We start from the raw sequence: 7,350 nt of genomic DNA, 5'->3' as shown, positions 1-7,350 counted from the left end.
TTCTGTCCCCCGAATCTTCTCTACAACGGCGGCGGAGCTACGTAACTTTTTGTGGATGGAGGCCGTTTGATTTAGGGTTCTCGCGTCGGGAGGATTCTTATAGGCGGAAGGGCGAGGTCGGTGGAGGCCAGGTGGCCCCACACCACCCCTAGGCATGGGCCAGGGCAAGGCCGCGCCTAGGCATGGTCTGGCCACCTGTGGCCCCCTTCGTCTCTCCTCCGGACTTCATCTTTGTTATGGAAAATAAGATCTTTGGCTTTTGTTTCGTCCAATTCCGAGAATATTTCTGTACAACTTTTTTGAAATACAAAACAGGAAACTAGCACCGTAGCATCTTGTCAATAGGTTAGTGCCAGAAAATGTATAAAAGTGCAACGAAGTATGAGGAAATCATATGTGAATTGGTGTAAAACAAGCATGGAGCATCAAAAATTATAGATACGTTTGAGGCATATCAAGCATCCCAAGCTAACTCCTGCTCGTCCTCGAGTAGGTAAGTGATAGCAACAAAATAGTTTTTGATGTGACATGAAGCCAACACAATCTTGATCAAGCATGTAAAGAATTGTGATCTGGGATCAAAGTGCTCTAAACATAGGCATGATAGATATAATTCTAACAATAGAACTTAGCAACTATGTTATAACATGAAGAGTAACTCAAACAAATGATAATGAATAATAGTGCATTGAAAGCAACTGTTTGTTTATGAGCATAGAGAAAACATAGCGAAGTGGTACTCAACATGTCCTTTATGAAGTAGCAAAACATAAATGCTAGGACACCTTTAAAGTTCAGAGGGTGACTAGATACAAGTAATTTAACAATAAGCAATATTTATAATCATGAATCAATCAATAATAATTTTGGGACTATGCACATTGCACTAAGAATGACAACTATGCTCTCTTAATTGGTGCATAAAGTAGAAGATGAAGACTCAACATAATAGTAAAAGAGAGTCTCTTTGCGAGTAAGCAATATTAACAAGTTTTATGAACCTTGCAAAAAAGTATGATACTTATTAGCTTTGAGCTCTCATTGCCCCTATCATAAGCATCTTGAATGGTTAAAGTTAATTTGAGACAAATATGAGCTATATGCTTGACAAATCACAAGTTGAAAATTTCATGCCCCTTGAATACGAGTACCTAAACCTCATGCTACTCAACTTAGGTCCCAAATAAGTTCTTGTCATTGTAAGTATACTGTATCATCGAGAACCGCCAACGGGGTACCTCTTGCCCGATGATATGGAAGTATTCTTGTAGGAGAAATCTCATGCCAAAATGACAAGACAAACAGACAATGAGCCTCTCAGTAATTTTTTATTTACTATGGTTATAGCTTTTTTATTGAAAATACTTCATGGAATTCTCACTATGGTTCGCTGTAAATTTCCACCATGAATGATGCATGGCTTAGATTAGCAGCCCAAGCGTTTCTCTAACATATATGCAAACTTCATGGACTTACAAGTTTTCATTTTATTTCGCACTGCTATGCATCCATAAACAAAAGAACATGACATCAACTAAATATGAATAAGTGCAATGTTGAAAGCGTTTCCCATGAAAGCATGGTTGTGCTAACTCCCAACTTGCAATTTGCAAACATATAAACTTCATAAGATATTGACAATGATCAAGTTTATTAAGTGTAAGAAAGTAAATGTGCCATCAAGTTCGTGAGAGATTTACTAACTAATTTTCTCATGAAAAAATTTAATTTGGAAGATAAATAAAAGCATGATGAATATACTTGGAACAGCAATGATGCTAATAGGTAGATATGGTGGACACAATTGGCAAACTTTATTATTGGTGGTTGGATGCACGAGTAGAGCTCATACTTAGAGCATGCGGAGGCTAGCAAAAGAACGGGAGCGACCAACTAAGAGAGCAATAATGGACATAATCATGCATACCGACAAAACATTATCAACAAAGCATAAGTGATATTACAAGTCCAAAACTAAAGGATCATAGAGGCTTTAGTTGACTGGTTAGTAGTCATAACATGGTATAAGCATGTGCCAAGTCAATCCAATAAAGCATCAAAGGAGAATACCACAATATTATGCTTTGTATGATGGAAACAACACATGATTCTTTAAATGACACATTATGCACTATCAGTTATTTGAGACAAGTCATGCTAAAACAATAAATGCTAAGCATATGACAAGAGTAACATCCAACATGATATGTCAAATTCTATGCCACGGTCTAGACAAACTTCCTTTTGCATCACTATAGGCATTAAACATTTACTCATCTCCAACACCAATCAACTTATTTAAAATAGCTCTCAGAGATGAAAAACAACATGAACCAGAGACCTAATCATACATAAATAAAGAATACTAACTAGCTCTGAAAAAATAAAAATCGAAAACCAAGAGCTAAACGCAGTACTAGAAAACTGGAACACTCGCAACTAAACCGCTACCTGCGGCCTGAGCCCACCCTCCCCGACGCCCCTGCTGAAGAGCAGGAGCATGTCCCTGTCGTCGACTTCGCCCGGCTCTTCGGTCAGGAGGAGGAAGGCCGGGCCAAGGAGGCCGCCAAGCTGCGCATGGCTTGCGAGGACTGGGGCTTCTTCGAGGTCGTCAACCACGGGGTTCCGGAGGAGACCATGGAGGAGTCGAGGAGATGAAGCGGGGCGTCATGGGATTCTTCGCCCTCCCGCTGCCGGAGAAGAAAGCTCTCGCCCAGGAGCCTGGAGGCATCGAGGGGTACGGCCAGGCGTCCGTCGTCTCCGAGGAGCAGAAGCTCGACTGGGCCGACATGTTCTACCTCGTCACGCAGCCGCCCAGCTACCGCCACACCCGCCTCTAGAGTCTGGCCATCCAACCCATCCACATTCAAGTAAGTATTTTCATCTAACTGCTGGCGTATCACAATTGTGATAGCTGCAGTCCATTTGTTTGCTGCTGCAGGGATTGCCTGGAGAGCTACTCCGCGGAGGTGCAGAGGGTGGCCCGCGAGCTGCTCGGGGCCATGGCGGGGAACCTGGGCGTGCGTGACCCCACGGACATGACGAGGCTCGCCGAGGTGCAGGCCATGAGGATGAACTACTGCTCGTGGTGCCGGGAGCCTCACGCGGACCGGGTGTTCGGCCTGTCGCCGCACTCCGACGCCACGGGGCTCACCCTGCTGCTACGGGTGGGCTCCGTTGCCGGGCTGCAGATCAGGAGGAACGGTCGCTGACTCCCTGTCTTGCTGCTCCCCGGAGCACTCCTCGCCAACGTCGGCGACATCGTCGAGGTCTTCACCAATGGCAAGTACAAGAGCGTCGAGCAAGGGCCGTCGTCAACCTGCGCCAGGACCGCATGTCGATCGCCGCATTCCACAGCGGCAAGTACGGCAGCACGTACGGGCCGCTGGAGGACGTCGTCCGCGACCAGGAGCCGCGCTACAGGAGCGTCGGCGTCGAGGAGTTCTATAAGATCGTCGTCTCCACCAAGCTCGACGGCAAAAAGATCATGGACGCCGTGAAGATCACTTGATGATGCGTTTATTGTTGTTAGCAATACTGATTACTAGTTGAGTTGAGTGCCCCTGCGATTAAGGGTGGACGTTCGGGCCAAGTTTTTGACTCGGCCCGAGCTTTTCTCGGTTCGCCCCGAGTTGGGCTCGGCCCACGAGAAGGAGTGACCGAGCCGAGCCCAATTTCCTGGACCGTGGCGAGCTCGTGGCTCGGCCGGCTCGGCTCGGTCCAGCCCGAAAGTTCGCATTTCTGCTGTCTATGCACGGTCACCGTGGACAAATGTATACCGCTCGCGTTCCCAGCAATTCACAACTCCGAATGACAAACTATTTCGCCACAGCATGTCCTTCACAGTTCGAAACTTGACTGTGGTGCTAGATTGACGAACTGGTCAAATTACATATGTCATTATCCTGTCCGAACAAGGTGTTCAACGAAACTATTTTCGTGTTCCAAACACTGTCAGCCATACCCTGCAAATGAAAACTCCTTCTAGTTGTAGTCCGAATCATGCAGGCCTGCAAACCTCCGTCGTTTCGTCGCTGAGCACTTACCGGCGTCGCCTCGGACAGCAGCCCTGCACTGCACCGGTACCAGAGAACAAGGGCCCACTCGTCAGTGTCTCAAGAGCAGAACAGAGCGAAGAGAATGGGTAGGCCAGGCTCGCGAGCTGGACCGAGCTAGTGCAAAGCTCGGGCCGAGCCTAATTTTCCAACTCGTAGGCCAAACGAGCCAGACCGAGCCGAGCTCAATTTGAGCGAGCTAAAGTGCAGCTCGCACCGAGCATGGACCAAGCTAGCTCGTGTCCAGCCTTACCTGCGATTGCCACAGCCCACATTTTCCTGTAGCTCGTTGGCATCATGGCATTTTAAGCAAGCAGCTACGTTTCCTTTCGCGACATGGTATTAGAGACCAGCGTTGTAAGTGTGGGCTTCATACTTCTCGGCTTCATCGAATCCAAAACTAACACGCGCTGACATAGTTCTAACACTGCCTCATTGGCTTATTACTCGACCGCCCTGCCATGAAGATTTCCTCAAAGGCGCGTTGCACCTTGAAGCCCAATCACCGTAAATTCCTAACAATGATCCCATAGACTACTTCATCAAAAAAAATCATTTTATTTAAATTGTTCTATTAATAATTTCGATCATTTGCAAGTAAAAGTAACTCTATCTTCTTGCAATTGTTGTGAATGAGCAACTGGTATTCACTATGGGCCAAAGGTCAGTACATGTACATGAGATACAATATGCAGGGAAGCCCCTCATACAGTGGGAATATATAGTAAAGGGGTCAATACATCACTAACACCCCCCTTAAACTCATGGTGGAACAACAACACTGAGTTTGGAGAGAAAGAACCCATGTTGTGCTCTAGTCTGGGCCTTCGTGCAGAAGTCAGCAAGCTGCAGCTCTGAAGGCACATAATGAAGAGCCATAACCTGATCTACATGCAACACCAATGTGTTTGTGGTGAGCTCGTGCTTCACCGGATCACACGCAATGTTGATGGCACCGGTACTTGTCCGATAAAAAGAGGAGTCGGTACGTCGGCAGAAACACCAAAGTCCTCAAGTAACCGAGCGTAACCAAGTCACCTCTGCCGTCAAGAGAGCCATCGCTCACAACTCAGCCTCGACACTCGAACGAGAGACTGCAACCTGCTTCTTGATCTTCCAAGCAATGAGAGAACCACCAAGAAAAACACAGTAAGCAGAAAGAGACTTGTGATCCGATGGATCACTAGCCCAGGTAGCATCTGAGTAGGTCTGGAGCTGTAAGGAGCTGGAACGAGGAAAGAAAAGACGACGGGAGATAGTGCCACGAATATAGCGGAGGACACGAAGGATATGACTATAGTGGACACTAGTGGGAGCAGACATGAACTGACTCGGAATGTGGACCGGGTAGGAGATGTCAGGACGGGTGACAGCAAGGTAGACAAGGCTCCCAACCAAGTGACGATAGCGAGTCGGGTCCGGAAGAGGATCTCCATCAGTGACACGGAGACGGACATTGAGCTCCATAGGAGTCTCGACAGTGCGCTCATCACCAAGAGCGGCACGAGTGAGAAGGACCTGAATATACTTCTCCTGGGAGATATAGAAGTCATCGGAGGTAGAGGAAACCTCAAGCCCAAGAAAGTAGCGAAGAGGACCAAGATCACTCATGGATCCTCTGAAAATCCATATCTGAACGTACTGTCCGGCAACACTGGCACGCATCACAGACAGCACTGCAAAGGGAGTCAAGCTGGCGCCAAATCGCCGTACTCTGGGTGTAGAACTCATCAACAGTAGAGTCACCCTGCTGAAGACCATGCTCCTGACGCAACACAGATAAATACAGAGAATCCCCAGCTGCCGAAGGTGAGACCACAGCTCAGCAACAGTGGCAAGACCCATAAACTCAGAAACAAATTGTGGCTGAATACTCTGAGAAAGAATAGTAGCAGCATTAGCATTCTCATCACACCACTAAGTAAAAGCCGCCAGACTATCCCGATAGGAACCAAGAGTCTCTGAGCAAGCAAGTACATGCTGCCCGTATGCCTCATCACCAGCAAGCTCGGCAGACCTGGCTGCCTCCTGAGCAGCCTGAGGAGCATCATCAGCCAGGGCCTGTGGTACTGGCGGTGGTGTAGGAGGCACAGGAGCAGTGGGATGCGGCGGACATGGGACCTCGCCGGTAAGAACACCCCACAACCGAAGACCACGCATGTGGATGCGCATAAAGGCAGCAAACTCCCCATAGTTGGTGCCGTCAAAGGACACTGGGCACCGAGGAATACTGACATAGCCAGACGCGGAGGACGCCATGATTTTTTTTTTTTAAACCAGATCTAGATCTGGCAAAACTGGACAGAGACAGCACCGGCTGTAGCAAGATCGGACAGGGGCGGGGCGAGCCGGGGCGGAGCAAGGCCGGCCGGAGGCAGAGCCGGCCGGGGCGGAGCCGGCCGGGGCGAGCTAGCCGGAGATGGGGCCGGCCGGAGCTGCTGCTGCACGCCGGTGAAGAGGCCGGCCGGGGCAGGGACGACCGGGAACGGGGCCAGCCGGGGCGGTGGCAGGCCGGAGCGAGCTGGCCGGAGGCGGGGACGGCCCGAGCTCGATTTGGAGCTCAAAACCAACGAAAATGGATCCCGGCAAGAACGGGAGAGGAAGGAGAAAGTGGAGCAGCGGTGGCCAGAAAGATCATCGGCGGCGGCGCGGATCGAGCACGGAGTTGCAGCGTGCAAAGAGCTAAACCAGTAGCTCTGATACCATGTTGTGAATGAGCAACTGGTATTCACTGTGGGCCAAAGGCCAGTACATGTACAGGAGATACAATATGCAGGGAAATCCCTCATATAGTAGAAATATACAGTAAAGGAGTCTATACATCACTAACAGCAATAAATGTATTTTTATTTTCTTATTCTCGCACTTCATGTCAGCTGGACTGGAGAGATCCAATCCAACATTATACCCGACACTACAGATTATTGTTGACTCATTTGTGAGTCACTCTAATCTTTGTAATTTCATGAAAATCTATGTAATGATCAATTGGATAGCCCCATGGACCAAAAAATCACCTGAAGGCAAGAAAGAACGGAGCTTCGTGCCCCTCCCTTCAAAACCAAACGATCGGAATAAAAACATGGGTGTGCACGATCGAATACTTGGTTATGTCCAGGTTAAATTGTTTGGACGCCTGCATAGTTGTTCTATTCTCATAAGGAACTTAATTTAGTTCATTGCCCTTTCTTTTCATATTTTACTCTCAACGAGTAAACAAGATTTCCATCTAATGAACCGCTGCAGTGTCTCTCTGCAGGTTTGCGATTCTGCGGAATCGGTACCAATATTGGGT

General features: G+C 48.1%; 1 pseudogene; it reads left to right on the top strand.

Moving 5' to 3' along the window:
* Positions 1-2,448: 2,448 nt before the first annotated feature.
* On the top strand, positions 2,449-3,511 carry LOC124651334 (annotated as a pseudogene).
* The last annotated feature ends 3,839 nt before the right edge of the window (positions 3,512-7,350 follow it).

This window comes from Lolium rigidum, chromosome 5, assembly GCF_022539505.1.
Source record: "Lolium rigidum isolate FL_2022 chromosome 5, APGP_CSIRO_Lrig_0.1, whole genome shotgun sequence".
Lineage (NCBI taxonomy): Eukaryota > Viridiplantae > Streptophyta > Magnoliopsida > Poales > Poaceae > Lolium > Lolium rigidum.
This window is presented reverse-complemented; position numbering and strand designations above follow the sequence as displayed.